Source organism: Scyliorhinus canicula, chromosome 14 (genome assembly GCF_902713615.1).
Source record: "Scyliorhinus canicula chromosome 14, sScyCan1.1, whole genome shotgun sequence".
NCBI lineage: Eukaryota > Metazoa > Chordata > Chondrichthyes > Carcharhiniformes > Scyliorhinidae > Scyliorhinus > Scyliorhinus canicula.
Window position 1 is genome coordinate 47,251,424 of NC_052159.1, and position 25,568 is coordinate 47,276,991.

The following is a 25,568-nucleotide window of genomic DNA, read 5'->3' on the forward strand; positions in this document are numbered from 1 at the left end:
GGCCAAGAAAAATAATGGGCAAAATTCTCCAACCCCCATGACGGGTCGGAGACTAGCGGGAGGGCCTTCCCGACATTTTCCCCGCCCTCCCGCTATTCTCCCCCCCCCCCCCCGCCCAACTCCCGACACGAATCGCTGCCGCCGTTTTTTTACGGCCGGCAGCGATTCACAGCTGTTCGATGGGCCGAAGTCCCAGCCCTTTACGCTGTCTTTACGAATGGCAAACAGACCTGGTCTGGCCGTTCGTAAAAACGGCGGGAACAACTCACTTTTTATAACCATGGCACCAATTGGCACGGCAGTACCACGGCCGTGACAAGGGTGCCATGGGCCCGATGCCCGCGCACTATTTGTCCTTCCGCCGCCCCGCAGTATCCATTCGCGGGGCGGCTGAGGGGCATCCCGGCCCGCGCATGCGTGGGTTTCGCGCAAATATGCGATGACGTCATCCGCGCATGCGCGGGTTGGAGTCTTCCAATCCGCGCATGCGCGGCTGACGTCATATGACGCGTCAGCCGGCGCTAACTCCGGCAAGCGGGCTTAACGAAATTCGTTAAGCCCGTGATGCCGGAGCTTGCGGCGTCGGGCTGCTAGCCCCGACCGGGGACCAGAATCGGTTCCCGGTCGGGAAGGGGCGCGCTGGCGTCAAACCCGCTCGGGTTTGACGCCAGCCTTACGATTTCTCCCGTTTTGGGAGAATCGCGCCCAATAGGTCTGAGGACTGGGAGCAGTTTAGAATTCAGCAAAGAAGGACAAAGGGATTGATTAAGAAGGGGAAAGTACAGTATGAAAGAAAGCTTGCAGAGAGCATAAAAGCTGACACTAAAAGTTTCTACAGATATATGAAGAGAAAGAGATTGGTAAAGAGAAATGTAGCCCCCCTACAGACAGAAACAGGGGAATGCATAATAAGGGACAAAGAAATGGCTGAGCAATTGAATAGATACTTTGGTTCTGTCTTCACAAAAGAGGAAACAAATCCGATACCAGAAATGCTGGCGAATGAAAGGTTTAGTGAGAGGGAAGAACTGAGGGAGATCAACATTAGTAGAGAAATGGTGCTGGGAAAATTGATGGGATTGAAGGCGGATAAATCCCCAGGGCCTGAGAATCTGCATCCCAGAGTGCTTAAGGAGGTGGCTCTGGAAATAGTGGATGCATTGGTGGTCATCTTCAGGGATTCTATAGACTCTGAAAATGTCCCTGCAGATTGGGGGGTAACTCACGTCACTCTGATATTCAAAAAGGGAGGTAGAGAGAAAGCAGGGAATTATAGACCAGTAAGCCTAACATTGGTAGTGGGGGAAATGCTTGCATCCATTATCAAGGACTTTATAGCGGAACATTTAGAAAGCAGTGGCAGGATCAGTCAGAGTCAGCATGGATTTATGAAGGGAAAATCATGCTTGACAAATGTGTTGGAATTCTTTAAAGATGTAACCAGTACAGTTGACAAGGGGGAGCCAGTTGATGTGGTATATTTGGACTTTCAGAAGGCGTTTGACAAAGTCCCGCATAAGAGATTATTATGCAAAATTAAAGCGCATGGGATTGGGGGAAATGTATTGAGGTGGATAGAAAACTGGTTGGCAGAGAGGAAACAAAGATAATAATAATAATCGCTTATTGTCACAAGTAGGCTTCAATGAAGTTACTGTGAAAAGCCCCTAGTCGCCACATTCTGGCATCTGTTCGGGGACGCTAGTACGGGAATTGAACCCGCACTGCTAGCATTGTTCTGCATTGCAAGCCAGCTATTCGGCCCACTGTGCTAAACCAGCCCCTGAGTAGGGATTAATGGGTCCTTTTCAAATTGGCAGGCAGTAACTAGTGGGGTACCACAGGGATTGGTGCTGGGATCCCAGCTATTCACAATATATATTAATGATTTGGATGAGGGAACAAAATGTAACATCTCAAAGTTTGCAGATGATACCAAGTTAGTCGGGAGGGTGAATTGTGACGAGGATGCAAGGATCCTACAGCAAGATCTGGACAGGTTGGGCGAGTGGGCAAATCAATGACAGATGCAGAATAATTTGGATAAGTGTGAGGCTATTCACTTTGAAGCAAAAACAGGAAGGCAGATTACTAGCTGAATGGTTGTAAATTGGGAGAGGGCAGTGTGCAGCAGGACCTGGGTATCCTTGTGCAGCAGTCGCTGAAGGTAAGCATGCAGGTGCAGCAGGCGGTAAAGAAGGCTCATGGTATGGTGGCCTTCATTGCGAGAGGTTTTGAGTATAGAAGCAGCAATGTGTTGCTGCAATTGTACAGGGCCTTGGTGAGGCCACACCTGGAGTATTGTGTGCAGTTTTAGTCTCCTCTGAGGAAGGATGTTCTTGCTCTTGTGGGAGTGTAGCGAAGGTTTACAAGACTGATTCCAGGGACTGTCATATGAGGAGAGATTGACTAGGTTGGGATTGTTCTCGGTGGACTTCAGAATAATGAGGGCCGATCTCATAGGGATTTATAAAATTTTAAGGGGCTAGACAGGGTAGATGCAGGGACAATGTTACCAATGATGGGTGTGTCCAGAACCAAGGGCCACAGTCTGAGGATTCAGGGTAAACCATTTCGGACAGATATAAGGAGACATTTCTTCACACAAAGAGTGGTGAGCCTGTGGAATTACCACAGGAAGTAGTTGATGCCAAAACTTTGAATATATTCAAGAGGCGGCTGGATATAGCACTTGGGGAGAATGAGATCAAAGGCTCTGGGGAGAAAGCAGGATTAGGCTATTGAGTTGGATGATCAGCCATGATCGTGATGAATGGCAGAGCAGGCTCAAAGGGCTAAAATCCCTCCTCCTACTCCTATCTTCTCTGTATCTAGTTAAGCACGTCTCTTCGGCAGTTCACAAAGGGTGTACTTAAGCAGCCCACGCTTGCAAAACTCAGAACCTGGTGTCCTAGATTAAATGTGACTCTGCAATTGGACAATGTTTACTAAATAATCCCAATTGTGTTAAGATTTTCACTGACAACCAAGGGGCGGCACAGTAGCACAGTGGTTAGCGCTGTTGCTTTATAGCTCCAGGTCTCAGGTTCGATTCCCGGCTTGGGTCACTGTCTGTGCGGAGTCTGAACGTTCTCCCCCTGTCTGTGTGGGTTTCCTTCGGGTGCTCCAGTTTCCTCCCACAGTCCAAAGATGTCTAGGTTAAGTGGATTGGCCATGCCCTTAGTGTTTAAAACAGGTTAGGTGGGGTTACTGGGTTGTGGGGATAGAGTGGAGGTGTGAGTTTAATGCTCTTTCCGGTGTAGGCTCGAGGGGCCGAATGGCCTCCTTCTGCACTGTAAATTCTATGATTCCCTTGGCAAGGCCTTGTAATTAGTGTTGACCTGCCTGGTTTGTATTTAAACATGATTGGTAGCTAACTGTTTCCTGGTGCATTGTACATGGTAACGCCTCTACCAATCAGAGTCCACTTGCCAACTAATCAGCACCCTCTTCTCATGTAGTATAAATTGTTGTTCCGTTTCAAAATTTGGCATTCATGCATCTGACCTGATGAGTGCAAAACAAAGTACTTTGACAGCATATCTCCATGTTTTCAACAATACTCCAATTCTGCACTATGTGCGGATTTTCCCGTCCCCCAGGCGCATATTTCTCGGTGGTGCGCCGTTCGCTGGCAGCAGGATTCTCTCTTCCCGCTGTTTGTAAATGGGATTTCCCATTAAAGCCACCCCACACAGCCGGAGATTCCACAGGCCAGGGTGCGCTGCCAAAGGAAATTGAGAATCCCAACGGCCGGTGAATTCCGGCCTACAAAACACGTTGCTATAAATTATGTGATACAAGTCAATCTAAACATATTACGCGTGCCAATATAAACAATAATGTAATGCATACTGCACCTGTCAGTCTGGAGGTCTTGTGGTGCAGTAGGTAATCTCCCTGCCTCTGAACCAGATGCTCTGGGATTCAAGTCCCATCTCAGGATTTGATGGCTAAGGAAGGTGTGTTCCCAATGTGGTGAAACAGGCAAAACCCTTCCAACACACCAATGGCAGGGGGTAAGAGCCTCCTCATCAGCCATGGTTGATGCAGATTTACACCCCTCAAGCTATAAATCTTTGGAGACAGACTGGCAAACTGTTCCAGGAATAACCACCTATGGAAACTTATTAAAGACTGCGTTAGTGCAACACTAGCTGCAGAAAGAGAAAGTAGAAGGTGTGTCAGTCTGAATGTAACATGTAAATCAGTGTAAACACACATCGCTATGTTTATTTTCCCACTATTGAGTTTCTGATCTCAATTGCATTTCTTGAAGAAGGCATTTGATGGACAATCACCTCTCCAACATCTGGTCTCCCCCAGATGTAGCAGCTGTCGATCCAAACAAAGAAGAATTATAGGAGTTAGAAAGTTAATGGGAGAAGAGTGCAATGAGAACATCTCATCCCCACAGCCTTTTTCAGTTGGCGAGTCTGACAACTGATGTGATTATTGTATATTTCCTCTCAATAATAATTCTCTTTGAGTTTACAATTTTGTTCAGTTCCACTCAGTTATTCTCAATTGTATTGGAATATTATGCAATAAAATATAATCTCCATACTCAGATGATATTCATTGGAGGAGTGAAAAGGCATATTTTATCTGTTCATTTTCAAAAGATAAGCAAAAATAAAGTCAAATTGTCAGAATGTAATAAGGGCCTTTCTTCCACATCTATTGCTGCCCTGCGTCTGTACTGAAATTTAGACAACCCAAAACTCCTTTTGATAAGGACCATTAGAGCCTTGCTTTTTTAAAATATTAGAGTACCCAATTTTTTTTTCTAATTAAGCAGAAATTTAGCGTGGCCAATCCACCTACCCTGCACATCTTTGGGTTGTGGGGGTGAGACCCACACAAACACGAGGAGAATGTGCAAACTCCACACGGACAGTGACAAGGAGACAAAAATCGCATCTCACAAGAGGAAACAGAGGGAGAGTCAGAAAGACTTCAGGAGTGAATTCCAGAGCGTAGGGCCTTGACACCTGAAGGCATGGTCACACGTGATGTAGCAATTAAAATCAGGGATACTAGGGATACCGGAATTAAAAGATCACCGATCATGATCATGACCATGAGATACACTCTCTGTTCCTTCAACATTATTTCCACTAAACTTTGACCCCCCAACTTCCCTTCTTGTCTGCCATGTAAGCTGATAATGTGACAGAAAATGCCCCCCTCCCTTCCAAATTTCCGTCATCACCATTCCCCTCACAAAACTAATCCTTGACCCACTGTCCTTGCATCTCCAACTTTCCTTAAAACCCCCAAGTTCTTGAACAAGGTGGGCGAAATTCTCCCAAAGGGAGACAAACAGCCGACGCCGGAGTGAAACCCGGAGTGTTTCACTCCGGCATCGGAGGCCGCTCCTCACCTCCTATTCTCCCCCGCTGGACGGCTAGGAGCGGCGGTGCGCAAAATTTACGCACCGGGCCTTGACGCTTGTGTCAAAGCGGCGCGGCCGGAATGACGCGGCCGGCGGCGCCTAAGTGATGTCACCCGCACATGCGCAGGTTGGCCGGCGCCAACCCGCGCATGCACGGTTGCCGTCTTCCCCTCTGCTGCCCTGCGAGACATGGCGGCTTGATCTTGCAGGGCGGCGGAGGGAAAAGAGTGCGTCTTATAGAGACGCCGGCCTGACGATCGGTGGGCACCGATCGCGGGCCAGACACTTCCTGAGCCGCCAGTGGTGCTCGATCCTCCCTCCGCCCCCCACAGGCCCCACTTGCAGCGGTAGCGCGATGTTCACGCCGGCAGCGACCAGGTGTGGTTGCCGAAGGCGTGAACCGGTTGGGTTCGGCAGGCCGCTCGGCCCATCCAGGCCGGAGAATCGCCGGTCGCCGTTAGAAACGGCGAGCGCCGATTCTCCGAGTGGCCTGTCGCAAAACGCGACACTCCATTTTAGGGTGGGGGGTGCCAGGGCGGCGTGGCATGATTCGCCCGGCACTCCCGCGATTCTCCCACCCGACGTGGGGGTCGGAGAATCGTGCCCGTTGTTTCCTCCCAAAACTATACCTATCTTTCCCAGAATGCCATGATTGAATTCTGCTAATCAAGGTTCCCCCCCACTACAATATTGAAACAGCTCTAATGGAGTCACAAATAGCATCCTCTGTGATTTTGACTGACATATATTGTTCCTTCCCATCCTTCACAATCTGTCTGCAATCTTTGACATGGTCTGCTGTTGACACCCTCTTCCATGTCTTCATTACCTCTGGACTTGGCTATTCTAGTGCACTCCGGCTGGTCTCCCACATTTTACCCTCCATAAACTTGAGGTCACCCAAACCGCTGCTCCTCACATCTTATGATTAATACATTAATCTAATCACAGAACTACTTACTACTCTGCAAGCAACTGTCCTGATCTCATGGAGGATTAATGTATGGAGGCTGTGACCCATATGTTCAATGATCTTCAAGGTCGGCTGTCAGTGCCGTCACCGTTATTCCCTACTTTTATGTTGCAAGATAATTACAAGTAGCCACAGGGGCATCATGGGATGTCCGTGTATCATCTATTGCTGCATTAAGGAGGCAATAAAAACTCTGAGGTCTTTATGCTGCTTTTTGGATTTTATGGATTTATTTCTAAAATTCTGGCAGACCAGTGGGAGAATCCCTATGGGAATTCAGACCTTCGGTTTCACCAAACGCATCAGTAGATACGGCAAACAATAGCAGCAAAAGCAGATACAATTTAACAATATCCTCGAGGAAAATAACAGCATTGACTCTCCCTGTGGCACCATTGTGCATATATAAATAGGAGGGAATATTGTTTTATCAGTAAGAACATGGCATATGATGACGACCAGAAAATAAAGTAAAAAGTTGCAAGTTTGATATTCTCATTCTTAGAGGCAGAATGTGGCACAGCTGTTTGGAGAAGGGGGGCTGTAATGCTATGTGGGGTTTGTGTTGAAATGCATGGATAACGTGATAGAACCATGGCAGAGGTAATTTTGCATAACGCGCATGTACCAGCAAAGATCAGATACATCAGATACGGGTGATGTACAAGTATGATAGCTAAGCAAATATTTGGGGGTTAACTCAATGCTTTAATCATTTGGAAATATTAATGAGTGGAGGTCAAATTGTGGTAGTATGTTGTATAATACTGACCTGGGTAGAGCCCTCACCTGTATAAAGGGCTAAGTAAGACAAGGAAGAGCAAAGTAATAATAGTGCTCAAGAGACAGCAGCAAATGGCCAGGGGGAGGGGGGCAAGTGTGTGGTGGTCTCAATTCATATTGCTTCTGATTCCTATAATTCTCCACCAGACTAATCAGAAAACTGCTCATTTTCTAAAAATGGTTAGTTTTGCCTGAAAAGAAACACTTATAAAATGTAAATTATTCGGTGCAGCATTTTGATTTTTTTTGTAATGAAAGGCACAATACAAAGTGCAATGATTATTTGTACTTTCTGTTGTAGACAGGAGGGGGATTAATTTAAAAAGCCCTGATTTCTCCTCTCACTACCCATCTGTAGACAGGAAGGTGTTTTTGATTTCGGATTTCCCCCTTTATAAGTGCTGGCATATTTCCCCCAACCCTTCACTTTGAAGTGATCCAATAACTCCACAGTAAACTCGAGATCAGGTAAAATAAGAGGCTTGGTTTACTATACACCTCCTCCCCTTTTGCATTCATACAATAAAGGGAGAATGGGAAAGAAATGGGTAATTCATAATTAACTTTATTAGTGTCACAAGTAGGCTTACATTAAATGCATGAGTTATGGTTTCATGTGACTCCACAATCAAACTTCCTTCAGAGGCTAGCAAGCTAAAAGTGTTGCAGGCAGAGCAAAAGAGCTGGCAGGCAGTGCAGGAACCTCCTGTGGCCATTCCCCTGCAAAACAGATAGAACACTTTGGATACTGTTGTGGGCAATGGCCTCTCAGGGAAAGCAGCAACATCCGCTTTGTTGCACCATGGTTGTCTCTGTTGCACAGGGGTGGAATAAAAAGTGGGAGAATACAATAGTTATAGGGGATTCAACTGTAAAAGGAATAAATTAAGGTAATTTCTGTGGCTGCAAACGAGACTCCAGCATGGTATCATGCTAGTGTCAAGGATGTCTTAGAACAGTTACGGGACATTTTGGAGGGGGAAGGCAAATAGCCAGTGGCCATGGTACACATTGGTATAAATGACAGGTATTTAAAAACATTTTTAAAATAAATAAATAAATAACATAGGTTAATAAAAAAGATGAGGTCTTAAAAGCAGAATAGAGGGAGTTAGAAAGTAAGTTGAAAAGTAGGACTTCAAAGTCTCAGGATTACTACCAGCTCCACAAAGAACAAAGAATAATACAGCACAGGGGCAGGCCATTCGGCCCTCCAAGCCAGTTCTGGTCATGATACCAACCTTTGCCAAAATCCTCAGCACTTCCTTGTGCTGTATCCCTCTATACCCATCCTATTCATGTGTTTGTCAAGATGCCGTTTGAACACAGTTAATATATCTGCTTCCACAACCTCTCCTCGCAACACATTCCAGGCACTCATCACCTCTGCGTAAAACACTTGCCTCGCACGTCTCCTCTAAACTTTGCCCCACGGACCTTAAACCTATGTCCCCTGGTGACTGACCCTCTTCACCCTGGGAAAGAGTGCCTGCCCATCCACTCTATCCATGCCCCTTATAATCTTGTAGACCTCTATCAGATCACCCCTCAACCTCCGTCTTTCTAATGAAAACAGGCCGAGTCTATTCAGCCTCTCCACATAGCTAACACCCTCCAGACCAGGCAACACCTTGGTAAACCTCCTCTGCACCTCATCCTTCTGATAGTGTGGCGACCAGAATTGTGCAAAATATTCCAAGTGCAGCCTTACCAAGGTTTTATACAACTGTAGCATGACTTGCCAGTTTCTATACCCGATGCCCCGTCTAATGAAGGCAAGCATTTCTTGACTACCTTGTCCACTTGTGTTGTCACCTTCAAAGATCTGTGGACCTGCACGCCCAGATCTCTCTGACTTTCTATATTCCTAAGAGTTTTGCCATTTACGGTATATTTCCCCTCTATGTTAGACATACCAAAATGCATTACTTCACATTTGTCTGGATTAAACTCCATTTGCCATTTATCTGCCCAAGTCTCCAACCTATCTATGTCCTGCTGTATCCTCTGACAACCCTTAAAACTATCTGCCACTCCACCAACCTTGGTGTCATCCACAAGTCAAATGCTAGTGAAAGTAGAAATAGCAGGATATATTGGGTAAATACATGTATAGCTGAAGAGATGCGAGAGGGGAGGGGCTTCAAATTCCTGGGACATTGGGACCAGTTCTGCGGGAGGGGGACCAGTACAAACTGGATGATTTATATCTGAGCAGGACTGGGTCAGATGTCCCAGAGAAAGTATTTGTTAGTGTGATTGGGGAGGGTTTAAACTAGACCGGCAGAAGGATGGGAACCTAAGCAAGGTGACAAGGGAAAGAGAAACAAGGACAGTAAGAAAAGAAAAAAAACAGTGAAATGTAGCAAGGCTGACATAGATATATATTTGGTTTAGCTCAGTTGGCTGGACGGCTGCTTTGTGATGTGAAGAGACGTCAACAGCGCGGCTTCAATTCCTGTACCGACTGGGGTTATTCATGAAGGCCCCACCTTCTCAACCGTGCCCCTCGCCTGAGGTGTGGTGACCGTCTGGTTAAAATGCCCCCAGTCAGCTCTCCCCCTCAAAGGGGAAATCAGCCGATGGTCATCTGGGGCTATGGTGACATTTACATTTGACCCTGCAGGAAATACCCTGATGTGGGAAGGTACCTGTGACAGGTAAATTGAAGCTAGTTTTCTCTGTCGTGTACTGCTCCCATTGTAAGTGATCTCTCCAGATACCATTCCCTAAGAGGGCATTGCCAATCACGGACTTCCATATGTTAGTCCATGGTTATGCTTGACAAGGTTCTGCAGTGGGTTCCTACTGCTTTCTACAGGTAGCTGACCAGGAATCTCTCCTACTGTTACCATCTGTCACCTAGTCACATGTTGGGAGGATTGAGAATCAAACTGTTTGGCCACATTATGAACACACCTTCACTGGCCTTTAAGTCTTGGGGTGTGACCTGAAACTGGAAGGTCTGGCTCAGAGGCAGGGATGCTACCCACTGCATCACAAGACTTCCTCGCCATAAAAATACTTAAAAGGACTGAACAACTTCACAGTATTTACGTATTTACCAATCATTATTAAATAGTTTGTTGCTCTGGGCTATATTTTGCTCTGCTGTGTCACTTTTGCTTCTCTCCCAATTTATGTCTTGTAACCAAGTTGACAGATTTAGCTTGAACTGTATTGTGTGACATATAGGGCTGGGGTATAACCGGCCGGGTTGGGTAGGGGAGAATCCAGCCCATAGTCTTTCAGCATGTGGAGAGAGAATTTGATTCTTTTGTATGATCTATGAAGCAGGTGTGCAAAATCAGTATAAATGGACACATGAGTGGAATAAATGGTGCAACATATAGAATATATGATTAGAATGATCCAAGCCAGGTTCACTGAGCACCTCTCCAACGTCATGAGCATCAGCACCTGCCATCCTTGTTAATTCCTATACCTTATTGTGGGGGGTTAAAGGGGACATCACATTCCTTGGCATGCAAAGAACAAAGAACAAAGAAAAGTACAGCACAGGAACAGGCCCTTCCGCCCTCCAAGCCTGCGCCGCCAATGCCATCCGTCGAACCTAAAACCTTCTACACTTCCGGGGTCCGTATCCCTCCATTCCCATCCATTTTTCAAGATGCCCCTTATATGTCACTATTGTACCTGCTTCCACCACCTCCTCCAGCAGCAAGTTCCAGGCACCCACTACCCTCTGTGTAAAAAACCTCCCTCGCACACCTCCTCTAAATTTTGCAACTTGCACCATAAACCTATGTCATCTAATAATTGACTCTCCCACCCTGGAAAAAAGCTTCTGACTATCCACTCTGTCTATGCCCCTCATAATTTTGTAACCTTCTATCAAGTCGCCCCTCAACCTCCGTCGCTTCAGTGAGAGCAAACTGAGCTTATTCAACCTCTCATCATAGCTAATTCCCTTCATTCCAGGCAACATCCTGGTAAACCTCTTATGTACCCTCTCCAAAGCCTCCACATTCTTCTGGTATTGTGGCGACCAGAATTGAACACTATGGGCAGGATTCTCCCGTACCCGGTGGGGCGGGGGGTCCAGGCGGGACGGAGTTGCGTGAACCACTCCGGCATCGGCTCGCCCCAAAGGTGCGGAATCCTAGCGGGGGCTAGGCTGGCGCCGGAGTGGTTTGCGCCCCGCCGGCTGGCGTGGAAGGCCTTTGGCACCGCACCAGCTGGGGCCGAAGGGACTCCGCCGGCTGACGCGGGTCCGCACATGTACGGGAGCATCAGTGGCTGCTGACGTCATCCCTGCACATGCGCAGGGGGGATTCACCTTCGCGCTAGCCATCGCTGAGGACCACACGGCCGGTGCATAGGAAAAGAGTGCCCCCACAGCACAGGCCCACCCACGGATCAGTGGGCCCCGACCGCCAGATCGCCCCACGCCCCCCCCCCCTCAGGATCCCGGAGCCCGCCTGCGCCGCCAGTTCCCGCCGGTAAGGGACTTAGTCTAATTTACGCTGGCGGAATTGGCAAAGAACGGGTTGGACTTCGACCCATCGCGGTTTGGAGAATCGCCGGGGGCCGCTGCGAGCGGCATCCAACCGGCGCGGTGCGACTCCCGCCCCCGCCGAACCCCCCCCCGCCGATTCTCTGACCCGGCGGGGAGTCGGAGAATCCCGCCCTATATTTCAAGTGTGGCCTAACGAAGGTTCTATACAGCTGCAACATAACTTGCCAATTTTTATACTCAATGCCCCGGCCAATGAAGGCAAACATGTCGTATGCCTTCTTGACTACCTTCTCCACCTGCACTGCCACTTTCAGTGACCAGTGGACCTGTATATCCAGATCCCTCTGCCTGTCAATACTCTATTTTTAAAAATTTAGGCCAATTTAGCGTGGCCAATCCACCTAAGCTATACATCTTTGGGTTGTGGGGGTGAAACCCACGCAGACACGGGGAGAATGTGCAAATGCCACATGGACAGGGTCAGGGTTTGAACCCCGATCCTCAGCGCCATAGGCCGCAGTGCTAACCACTGTGCCACGTGCCACCCTTGCCTGTCAATACTCTTCAGGGTTCTGCCATTTACTGCATATTTCCCACCTGTATTAGACCTTCCAAAATGCATCACCTCACATTTGTCGAGATTAAACTCCATCTGCCATCTCTCAACCGAAGTCTCCAACCAATCTGTATCCTGTATCCTCTGACAGTTCTCATTGTTAACTGCAATTCCACCAACCTTTGTGTCGTCCGCAAACTTACTAATCAGGCCAGCTACATTTTCCTCCAAATCATTTATACATACTGCAAACAGCAAAGGACCCAGCACTGATCCCTGCCGAACACCACTAGCCACAGCCCTCCAATCAGAAAAACACCCTTCCACCCCTACCCTCTGTTCTCTATGACTGAACCAGTTCTGTATCCATCTTGCCAGCTCACATCTGATCAAGTGTGACTTCACCTTCTGTACCAGTCTGTCATGAGTTACCTTGTCAAAGGCCTTACTGAAGGCCATGTAGACAACATCCACTGCCCTATCTTCATCAATCATCTTCGTCATTTCATCGAAAAACTCGTTCAAGTTAGTGAGACACGACCTCCCCTTCACAAAACCATGCTGCCTCTCGCTAATATGTCCAGTTGCTTCCAAATGGGAGTAAATCCTGTCTCAAAAAATCCTATCCAATAATTTTCCTACCACTGACGTAAGGCTCATCAGCCTGTAATTTCCTGCATTATCCTTGCTCCCTTCTTAAACAAAGGAACAACATTAGCTATTCTCCAGTCCTCTGGGACCTCGCCTGCAGCCTGTGAGGAAACAAACATTTCTGTCAAGGCCTCAATAATTTCCTCTCTAGCCTCCTTCAGTATTCTGGGGTAAATCCCATCAGGCCCTGGGGTCTTATCTACCTTAATGTTTTTCAAGGTGCCCAACACCTCCTTTTTGATCTCAATGTGACCCAGACTATCTACACACCCTTCCCCAGACTCATCATCCACTAAGTCCTTCTCTTTGGTGAATACTGGTGCAAAGTATTAATTTAGTACTTCGCCATTTCCTGTGATTCCATGCATAGATTCCCTCCCCTGTCCTTGAGTGGGCCAACCCTTTCCCTGGCTACCCACTTGCTCTTTATATATGCATAAAAAGCCTTGAATTTTCCTTAATTTGTTTGCTAATGACTTTTCATGACCCCTTTTCGCCCTCCTGACTCCTTGCGTTCCATGCTACTTTCCTTATATTCCTCATGGACTTCATCTGCTCCCAGCCTTCTGGCCCTTACAAATACTTTCCTTTTTTTTGACTCGGCTCACAATATCCCTCGTTATCCAAGGTTCCCAAAACTTGCCGTACTTATCATTATTCCTCACAGGATCATACAGGTCCTGAATTCCTTAAAAACCTGGGGTGCCATTCTCCCCTACCCGGCGTGACGGAGGGTCCCGGAGTAGGGGAGTGGCGCCAACCACTCAGGGGTCGCGCCTCCCCAAAGGTGGGGAATTCTCCCCACCTTTGGGGGCAGCCCCGACCGGAGCGGTTGCCACCAGAAGACCGGCGCAAAAAACCGGCGCCCCCGGCAGCGGGGCTGGCCGAAAGGCTTTCGCCGGTCCGCGCATGCGCCGGCAGTGACGCCAAACTGCCGGCGCATGCGCAATGTGGGGTTCTCTTCCGCTTCCGCCATGGTGGAGGCCGTGGCGGACGCGGAGGAAAATAGTGCAGCCAGGGCACTGGCCCGGAGTCTGAGCAGGGGTCCCGATCGCGGGCCAGGCCGCCGTGGGGTCACCCCCCGGGGTTCGATCACCCCCCCGCCCCCCCAGGACCCCGGGGGCCTGCTCGCTCCGCTGATCCCGCCGTTCCAGAGGTGGTTTAAACCTCGGCGGCGGGAGAGGCCTCCCAGTGGCGGGACTTCTCATCCGGGCCGGAGAATCACCGCAGGGGCCTCTCCGATCGGAGTGGCGAGATTCCGCCGCCTCCACTTCCCGGGTGGCGGAGAATCGCTGCCACGGCGGGGGCGGGATTCTAGGTGGCCCCAGGCGATTCTCCGACCCTGCTGGAGGTCGGAGAATTTCGCCCCTGATCACTGTTCCTGAAATGCTTCCCTTTTGAAACTTCTACCACCTGGCCGGGCTCATTCCCCAATACCAGGTCCAGTACGGCCCCTTCCCTAGTTGGACTATCGACATATTGTTTCAAGAAGCCCTCCTGGATGCTCCTTACAATCTCTGCCCCATCCAAGCCTCTAGCACTAAGTGAGTCAGTACAATCATGTACAGCATTAACCAAACAGTTTAGCTTGCTATCTCAATAATAAAAACAAAGTACTGCGGATGCTGGAAGTCTGAAACCAAAACTCAGCACCTGTGGAGAGAGAAACAGAGTTAACATTTCGAGTCCAATCTGACTCTACTTCAGAACATTACTATCTCTCTTGCTGTCTTAAGAGCCTCCCAAAAATATGTGTCACCATTGCTTGTCATTGCTGAATCTTGCACTCTGTGTTTAATACCACCATGAAAGCACCATTACCACCAGGACTGCAGTGCTTCAAGTTCCTGCTTCCTCTCCACCTTCGCAGGGCAACTATGGATGACAAATAAATTTGGGGCGGGATTCTTCATCCCGCTGCACCTGTTTTCTGGTGCGGTGCACCCCCGCCGGCAGTGGGATCCTCCATCCCAGCAGCTGGCCAATGGGGTTTCCTATTGTGGGCACCCCCTCACCATCAGGAAATCCACGGGCGTGAGTGCGCTGCCGTCGAAGCGGAGGATCCCGCTGACGGAGAATCCAGCCCTTGGTCTGGACAGAATTGTCCTCAAGCACCCTATATTCATGAAGGCCCCGCCTTCTCAACCTTGTCCCTCACTTGAGGTGTGGTGATCTCAGGTTAAATCACCACCAGTCAGCTCTCTTCCTCAATGGGGAAAGCAGCCAATGGTTATCTGAGACTCTGATGACTTTACCTCTACCTGACCCGTTCATAATCTGTTGTATCTGCACTAATCTGCACATCTGAATCCACTTTTTTCTTTATTCTGTGAAGAATCATATCATTTCGAGTCTGCTTTCCTTCACTCTACTTTACATTTCTCTGCGTTGAACTCGATTTACATCTACCACTCCAATGTCTGCCAATGTCTTTTGTCATCTCCTTTATTCTTCCTCGTGTTTTACCAAATTCCCTAATTTGGTCTGCCTAATCTGGTATAATTAGCAAACTTTGATATTCTTCCTTGTGTGCCTGTGTATAATCATTTGCATGATTAGAAAAGAGGTCCTAAAACAGACACATGAAACATCACTGCCATACCCTTCCAATCTGAATTTTTTTTAAGGTATGATATGTAATACGACCATATGAATTAAAGGCAGGCAGGGAACATAAGACAAACAAGCATTTTATACGGCATCTAAATAATTTCTGACAATCTGTCAGAATTGTATTTCATCTTCCTCAAAAAATTCAATCAAATTAATCAAGCACAACCTATCTTTTAGAAATCTACAATAGCATAAGAATGTAAATTGTTCAGGTGAGGGACAGGACAGGGAAGTTGGTGGTGGCTCCAGATCTGATTAACAAGGTCTTTGAGGAATTTTATGAGAGGTTGTACAGGTCAGAGCCATTTGGGGGAGACTGGGAGATGCAGGAATTTCCAGATGGGCTGGAGTATCCGAGGCTAGGGGAGGGAGACACGGCTACATTAGAAGGAGCAATAGTGGAGCAGGAGATAAAGGATGCGATTGGGAGGATGCAGTCGGGGAAGGTGGCGGAGCCGGATGGGTTTCCGGTGGAATATTATAAAAAATTCAAGGATACGCTGGCACCCCTGATGGTGGGGATGTTTGAAGAGGTGATAGGGAAGGGGGTGTTGCCACAAACCTTGGGGCAGGCATCGATTTCCCTGTTGCTAAAAAAAAGATAAGGATCCGTTGGAGTGTGGGTCGAATAGGCCCATATCACTTTTAAACGTAGACGCAAAAGTATTGGCGAAAGGTACTGGCGGGTAGGCTGGAGAAGTGCCTCCCGAAGGTGACAAGTGAAGATCAGATGGGGTTCGTGAGAAGGAGGCAGCTCTTTTCAAACGTTAGAAGGGTTATGAATGTGGTTATGGCACCGGCATAGGGGAAGGAAACAGAGGTGGTTCTGGCATTGGACGCTGAGAAGGTGTTTGACCGTGTAGAATGTGGGTATTTGATGGCAGTTCTGGAATGATTTGGGATTGGACAAGATTTGTGAACTGGGTAAAGCTACTATATAAGGAGCCGAGGGCGAGTGTCCGCACAAATAACATCAGCTCGAGATACTTTTCTCTCCACCGTGGGCATAGGCAGGGATGTCCTATGTGCCCCCCCCCCCCGCTGTTTGCACTCGCGATTGAGCCATTGACCATCACATTAAGATGTTTGCGGGTATAGAAAGGAATAGTGCTGGCGGGGGGGGGGGGGGGGGGGGGGGGGATAGAGCATAGGGTGTCCTTATATGCCGATGACTTGCTGTTATACGTCGGAACTGAGTGTGTCGATAGGGGGAGTATTGGAGCCGCTTCTGGTGTTTGGGTCTTTCTCAGGGTACAAACTAAACCTAGGCAAGAGTGAGTATTTTGTGATGTCTCGGCCGGGGATGGGGGTCAGGCAGGGGGGGCTGCCATTCCGTAGGGCAGGGACTCACTTTAGGTATCTGGGGGTGCAGGTTGCCCGGGAGTGGGGGAGGCTCCGTAGGTACAACATTTCTAGTTTGGTGGAGAGAGTGAAAGCTGATCTGGCAAGGTGGGATGGTCTCCCTGTCACTGGCGGGTCGGGTACAGGCGGTTAAAATGAACGTGTTGACGTGATTTCTGTTGATTTTCCAATGCCTGCCAATTTTCCTGCCAAAGGCATTTTTCAGAAAGATTGAAGGAATGATTACTTTGTTCATATGGGGAGGGAAGGTGGCCAGAGTTAGAAAGGTGCTGCTATAGAGGGGAAGGCAGGCAGGGGGTTTGGGTCTTCTGAACCTGATGTATTATTACTGGGCGGTGAATGTGGAGAAGGTGCGGAGCTGGGTCAGAGGGGTTGATTCCCACTGGGTCAGAATTGAGGAGAGTTTGTGCAGGGAGTCGTGACTGAGGGCACTAGCAACAGCGCCGCTCCCAATGGCCCCGGGGAAATACTCAAGGAGTCTGGTAGTAATAGCTTCATTGAGAATTTGGAGGCAGTTTTGACAACACTTCGGGTTGGGGGCAGGGTCATGGGAAATGCCGATTCGGGGGAACCACAGATTTGAGCCAGGGAAGTTGGATGGAAATTTTCAGAAATGGGAGGAGAAAGGGATTAAGACACTAAAAGATTTGTTTCTTAGGGGTTGGTTTGCAGGATTGAAGGAGCTGGAAACCAAGTATAGGCTGGAGCAGGGGGAAATGTTTAGATACATGTAGGTTCGAGATTTTGCCAGAAAGGAGGTACAGAGCTTCCCGGTGGAGTCGGCCTCCACATAGCTGGAGGAGGTGCTGACGACAGAGGGACTGGAGAAGGGGGTAGTATCAGCGGTTTAAGGAGCTATTTTGGAAGAGAAGAAGGCACCACTGGAAGGGATCAAAGCAAAGTGAGAGGAAGAGTTGGGAGAGGATATGGAGGAGGGGTTCTGGTGTGAGGTGCTCCGGAGAGTGAACGCCTCCACCTCGTTTGCGAGGTTGGGGCTGATACAGCTGTAAGTGGTATATAGATCACTAATGAGGGCGAGGATGAGCCCATTCTTTGAAGGAGTAGAAGATGTGTGGGACCGTTGCGGGGGGGGCGCTAATCACTGTAGCCACCTGGGGTGGCCACATTCCGATTACAAAATGGACACTTGCAGAGAATGAAGGGAAAATTGGACAATGCTAAGAAAGCAAGTAGGTGCAAGGTTTGTCTGTGGATTGAAGTTTGCAGCTCCCAGACAAGACCGATACTGCAAAGACATTAGCATACTAATGAGCTATCTCCGGGGACAAAAGAGAAACATTTAAGCAAACGATACCAAAGCAGACACCCCGGCACCAAAGGAGACTAAAGCAAAAGCAGGCCAACGGTCACTTAGGGCCCGCCCAGCGATCAGGCAGCCACCCCTTTATTGGAGAAAATCAATACCGATGATTAGGATATGGTCCAATTAATTGGGGCCAAATTCAAGGCCCGCCCAAAAGCACGCGAAGCCCCTTTGGGGTATAAAGGAAGCCCCCTAGCAAGAATCGTTCTTCTTGGCCTTGGCTCTCAGCGGCGAGAGACCAGCCCAGATTCTTGGCCTTGGCTCTCAGCGGCGAGAGACCTGCCTAGCAGCTGCACCAGACAAGTAAGTCCAAAGTCAGCGCACGCTACGAGATAGACGCTCCTAGCTACTATTCTATACAAGTTCGATGCCAGCAGCCTCAGAACCAGACAACGGCCATTGTTCCTCTGACTGAGTGGGCCACTCGAAGCTAAGTATAGGCTTTTAGTAGTACAGTAGTGATAGTTTAGTTAGTAGAGTTTGTGCATGAGTATAATTGACTGTGTGTAAATAAATGAATATTGATTTTGAACTTACTAACTGGTGTATCGAGTCTTTGATCAGTATTCGGTTTTGAACCTTGTGGCGGTACCGAAAAGATACCTGGTGACTCTTGAGCAAGCATATTTAGAATTAAGGACGGCAACCATATTAACCGTCATAAACAGAGCCAATTAAGGAGAGAGCATAATGAGCAACATCACGTTCATATGTTTTGGTCCTGTCCAAAGATGGAGGATTACTGGAAGGAGTTTTTGGGGAAATCTCTAAAGTGGTGCACTTGAAACTAGACCCGGGCACCCAAGAGGCCATATTTAGGGTGTCAGACCAGCCTGGGTTGGAAATGGGTGCGGGGGCAGATGTTGTAGCCTTCGCCTCGTTGATCGCCCGAAGGCAGATCCTGTTGGGATGGAGAGCAGCCTCACCACCCTGTGCCCTGGCGTGGTGGGGGACCTGTTGGAATTCCTGACTCTTGAGACGGTTAAGTTTGAACCGAGGGGAAAGATGGAGGGGCTCTACAAGTCATGGGCATTATTCATTATGCACTTTCAAGAACTGGATAACATCGAACATTAGTTGGGGGGGGTGGCTGGGGGGTTGATGGAAGGAGGACTGTGTGTGTTAATGATGACCATGGGTGATTTCTGATTCCTGGGAACCCACCTCTTCACTCACCTGTGGAATGAGCTGATCTCTGAAAGCAAGTGATTCGAAACAAACTTGTTGGACTTTAACCTGGTGTTGTAAGACTTCTTAATATGCCCACCCCAGTCTAACACCAGCATCTCCGCATCATAGGAATGTAAGAACTAGGAGCAGGAGTAGGCAATTCAGCCTCTTGAGCTCACTCTGCCATTAAATACAAACATGTCTGATCTCCTCCCAACTTCCGGTGGTGGTATGTAGAGGGAAGATGCACATGAGGTGGCGCCCACCAGAGTATTACATTTTTGCCCAGTTTCTGGGGGTACTTTTGGTTAAAATTCCACCTGATCGATGGTCTCAGGTGCCCACAGAAGGGAAATGCGCAGAAAGCCCAGGGCAAAGAGATTTGAAGAACACAATTCATTGTCGGAATCAGAGACTCCTCAAGACACTTTGCTGGAGAAACTGGCGGAGTATGCTGCCGCGACTCCGTCCACTCCACTAACTGCTGAAATGCTTACTGGCACCTTGGCAGGGGAATTTGTGAAGAAAAGATGATCATTAGAAGAGGCCCTGGCTCCCATTCGATCGGTGTTGGAGAAGACCAATGAGTTGGTAAAAACACATGGCGCAGTGATGAAGGGAGTGGAGGTGGCTCTCTCTCGAGGTATAGTGACCAGGTTACCTCTCTGGAAGCTGAGATGTTGCATATGGCCAGTGTGAATGAAGCACTGAAGGCGAAAGTTGACGATCTGGAAAATTATTCTAGAAGGCAGAATATCAGAATCGTGAGGTTGTCAGAGGGAGTGGAAGGCTCAACTCCCATGGGACACTTTTCAATGATGTTTGGGACGATGTGGGGGAGGGTGGATTTATGTCCCCTCCTAATCTGGATGGAGCGCACTAGATACTTCAGCAGAAGCCCCATCCCAACAAACTACCATGAGCTGTGATCGTAAAATTCCATAGCTTTCAGGAAAGGGAACTGTCCCAAGATGGGCTAAACATCATTGTGATTATAAGGGGGAAGTCAACGCCATCAGGATGTATCAAGACGTTGTCATGGAGCTGGCGAAGAAGCGGGCAGTATTTAATAAAGCCAAGGCCATCGTGTATAAGAGTTGAGTTCAATTTGGGGTGGTTTACCCAGCGAAGCTCAGAGTGACTTTTGACTCAAAAGACAGCTTTTTTGATGCACCAGAGGATGCTGAGACTCTTGTAAGAAATCATGGGCTGGGTGTGAGTTGATTGGGGTTTATGTGAAGTATTTGATGTTTGGGTGAGTTTGAGATTGCGGGGAGTTTTTGGGGTGTCTTTGTTCTTGGGTAGGATGACAATTTCAAAGGATGATTTGGGTAGGGGGCTCAAAGTTATGGGGGCGTTGTTCTTTGTGCTATCATTGTTATGGGAAATATATGGCTCATGTTGGAGAACATTGTTGTAATGGGTTTTGTTCTACTTTGTGTGGTTTTTTTGTTATCTGTATTTTCTTCACTCTGGGCGGGTGGCCGCCCGCTAGCCCAATTTTAAGCAAGTTAACGAGAGCGGAGAGGTGGGGTAGTTGCAGCTCATTATCTTAGTTTACATTTGGATAATGAGCTTCATGTTTTATTTTGTTTTGGTGATTACAGATTTTTCTTTCTTTTGTCTTGCTGCTGGATTGGTAGCACCTTGGGATGGGGCTGGTGCCTGTGCTCCCTAAATAGTTGTGGTTGACCCATTTTGGTGGAAATGGCTGACTGGATCGAGGGTGGGTTGGTAGGCTTCCAAATTGGCTGGTCATTTAGAACATAAGGGGGCTGAATGGCCCAGTGAAAAAGTCGAGAGTATTTGCTCACCTGAAAAGTTTGAGTGCTGATATGGTGTTGCTGCAGGAGACTCATTTGCAGGTAGGGACCAAACAAGGTTGCAGAAGGGGTGAGTGAGACAAGTATTTAATTTGGGTTTCGCTGGTAGGGCCAAGGGGGCAGCAATTCTGATTAATAAAAGGGTTAAATTTTTGGTCACTAAGATCTTGGCAGGTCTTAATGGTAGATATATACTTGTTAGTGGGCCCTTGGCAGGCACCTTGGTGATCCTGGTTAATGTCTATGTGTCAAATTGGGGTTTCATTAGCAAGTTGCTGGCCTCCATTCCTGACTTAGACTCGTATCACCTAATCTTGAGGGGGGAATTAAAATGTGTCCTAAATCCTAATGTGGATCAATCGAGGCCCAAGTCGCTGGCTTCATCAGGGGCAAAGGTGTTATTTTTTTAAATTTAGAGTACCCAATTATTTTTTTTTCCAATTAAGGGACAACTTAGCATGGTCAATCCACCTAACCTGCACATCTTTGGGCGCATCACACGGGGAGAATGTCCGTGATTACAAGAGACCCCAAAAACTCCCCGCAACCTGAAACCCAACCCCAACATCAAATTTTGCCTATGGCTCCAACAGGTCCAGAGGAGACGCCATCTCCATGGCCCTGCACTTTACCCTGGAACACCTAGATAACAAAGACACCTATGTCAGACTCCTATTTATCAACTATAGGTCAGCCTTCAACACCATCATTCCTACGAAACTCATCTCCAAACTCCGTGGCCTTGGCCTCGGCTCCTCCCTCTGCGACTGGATCCTGAACTTTCTAACCCACAGGCCACAATCAGTAAGGATAGGCAACCACACCTCCTCCACGATTGTCCTCAACACGGTGCCCCACAAGGCTGTGTCCTCAGTCCCCTACTATACTCCTTATACACCTATGACTGTGTGGCCAAATTCCCCTCCAACTCGATTTTCAAATTTGCTGATGACACCACCGTAGTGGATCGGATTTCAAACAAGGACGAGACAGAGTACAGGGATGAGATAGAGAATCTGGTGAACTGGTGCGACAACAATAGTCTCTCCCTCAATGTCAACAAAACGAAGGAGATTGTCATCGACTTCAGGAAGCGTAGTGGAGAACATGCCCCTGTCTACATCAATGGGAATAAAGTAGAAACGGTCGAGAGCTTCAGGTTTTTAGGTGTATAGATCACCAACAACCTGTCCTGGTCCCCCATGCCAACACTATAGTTAAGAAAGCCCACCAACAATTCTACTTTCTCAGAAGAGCAAGGAAATATGGCATGTCAGCTACGACTCTCACCAACTTCTACAGATGCACCATAGATAGAGTTACATAGAACAGTACAGCACAGAACAGGCCCTTCGGCCCTCGATGTTGTGCCGAGCAATGATCACCCTACTCAAACCCACGTATCCACCCTATACCCGTAACCCAACAACCACCCCCCCCCCCCCCCTTAACCTTACTTTTTAGGACACTACGGGCAATTTATCATGGCCAATCCACCTAACCCGCACATCTTTGGACTGTGGGAGGAAACCGGAGCACCCGGAGGAAACCCACGCACACACGGGGAGGACGTGCAGACTCCACACAGACAGTGACCCAGCCGGGAATCGAACCTGGGACCCTGGAACTGTGAAGCATTTATGCTAACCACCATGCTACCGTGCTGCCCTATGTAGAATGCCCATAGAAAGCATTCTTTCTGGTTGTATCACAGCTTGGTATGGAGCCTGCTCTGCCCAAGACCGCAGGAAATGACAAAAGGTTGTGAATGTAGCCCAGTCCATCACGCAAACCAGTCTCCAATCCATTGACACCAGCTATAATCCCGCTGCCTCGGAAAGGCAGCCAGCATAATTAAGGACCCCAAGCACCCCGGACATACTCTCTTCCACCTTCTTCTGTCAGGAAAAAGATACCAAATTTTGAGGTCACATAAACAACCGACTCAAGAACAGCTTCTTCCCTGCTGCCGTCAGACTTTTGAATGGACCTACCTCGTATTAAGTTGATCTTTTCTCTACACCTTGCTATAACTGTAACATTATATTCTGCAGTCCTCCCCTATGTACGGTATGCATTGTTTGTACAGCATACAAGAAACAATACTTTGCACTGTATACTAATACAATGTGACAATAATAAATCAAATCAAATCAAATCGAAATGTGCAAACTCCACACAGACAGTGACCCATGGCCGGGATTTGTACCCGGGTCCTCAGCGCTGTAGTCCCAGTGCTAACCATTGCGCCACGTGCCGCCCTCAGTTGTAGCTTTTATGAAGCAGATGGTGGGATGGGGGGGGGGGGGGGGGGGGGGGGGGGCAGATCCGTGGTAGCTTTTGCACCCAAGACATAAAGATTTTTCTTGTTTTTCCATGTTACAGTTTACTCACGGATTGACTTTTTTGTGATGGGAAGGTCTCTCCTTCCCTGGGTGAAGAAGGCAGGGTAGTCGGCGAGTGTGATTTCAGACCATGCGCTACATTTTGTGGATTTGGCCCAAGAGTCAGGTCCCTCTCAATGCTGCCATGGAGGGTGGATATGGCGCTGTTGGCAGACAAACAATTTAGCGGATGTATATCCTCTGCCATTGGGGAGGATATCAAATTTAATAAAAGTGAGTATATCTCACCTTCTACGCTGTGGGAAGCCCTTAAGGTGGTAATATGGGGGGGGGGGGGGGGGGTGGGGGGGAGATAATTTCTTTCAAAGCACATGTGGAAAGGACTGTGAGGGTGGAGCGCAGAGACTGGTGGACTCCATCCTTGAAGTGAACCTCAGTACTCGCTTGCCCCTACCTCGGACGTACTTGCGAATAGAAACAATTTACAGACGCAATTTGATTTGCTATCAACAGATAAGGCAGTGAGCCAGCTGCGATGCTGGAGGGGGGAATTTTATGAACATGGGGAGGACATAGCTCATCAACTAAGATGTCAGGCTGTTTCCCAAGAGATTGCACAGATAAAGGACTTGGGCGGTATTTGGTTTCCGCCCTGTATAAAGTCAATGCAGCTTTCGAAAAATTCTATAGGGATCACTATAGATCGGAGCCCTGGAGGAGGGGGAGGAGAAGAAAAGTCTGAGAAGTCTGAGAACAGACTCAAAACAGCTTCTACCCTACTGTTACCAGAGTCCTAAACAACCCTCTTGTGGACTGACCTGATTAACACTATGCCCCTCTATGCTTCACCCGATGCCGGTGTTATCTAGTTACATTATGTACCTTGTGTTGCCTATTATGTATTTTCTTTTATTTCCTTTTTTTCCATGTACTTAATGATCTATTGAGCTGCTCACAGAAAAATACTTTTCACTGTACCTCGGTACACGTGACAACAAACAAAATCCAATCCAATCAATCCAAGGAGGGTTTGACCATGGCGGAGTTTTGGATGGGTTATCCTTCCCATTGGAGGAGAGGGAGAGGTGGAAGGAGTTGGAATTCCCGTTGCCTTCAGAGGAAATTATGAAAAGTATTGGGTTAATGCGGATCTGTAAAACTCCCGGCCCTGGTGGATTCCCCATTAGGTTTTACATGACGTTTGCAGGTCAGTTGATCCCGTTAAAATTGGACATGTTCAAAGACTCTTTGTCCTGGGGCTCATTGCCCACTACACTGATGCAGGCCTCTGTTTATCTGATAAAGGACAAGGACTTGGGTTGTTTTAACCCACTTCACTTCTGAATACAGATGTTAAATTGCTCGCAAAGGTGATGGCACTGCGGTGGATCCCTGCCTTCCAGGGGTGATCACGGAAAACCAGACAGCTATGTTGATGATCGTAGGTGTCAGCCAATGTATATATTGGCTGTTAAATATCGTTCTTTCCCCCTCTCTTGTTCCCGAACCAGAGGTGATTGTGTCCATGCCGAAAAAGTGTTTGATAGGGTGGAGTGGGGATATCTGTTTCAGATCCTTGGGAGGTTTGGGTTTTGGCAAAAGTTAATTTCTTGGATTTGTTTGCTGTATAGGGCCCCACTGCTAGTGTTCACAATAATACGTTGAGGTTCGGGATTTTCCATTGAATAAGTGTATGAAGCAGGGATGTCCATTATCTCATCTTCTGTTTGTTTTGGCAATTGAACCACTGACCATAGTTTTTATTATTTATTTATTTTTTTTTTTTTAAATTTAGAGTACCCAATTATTTTTCCAATTAAGGGCCAATTTAGCGTGGCCAATTCACCTAACCTGCACATCTTTGGGTTGTGGGGCGAAACCCACGCAGACACGGGAGAATGTGCAAACCCAGGAATGTGCAAACCCAATTTGAACCCAGGTCCTCAGCGCCGTAGGCAGCAATGCTAACCACTCACTGACCATAGTTTAAGATCCTCCAGTAAGTGGAGGGTGATAAAGACAGGATATAGTTGGATGTGGCAATCCTACACCTTAATGGCCCAGTAACACTACCTAATTGAATGTCACTT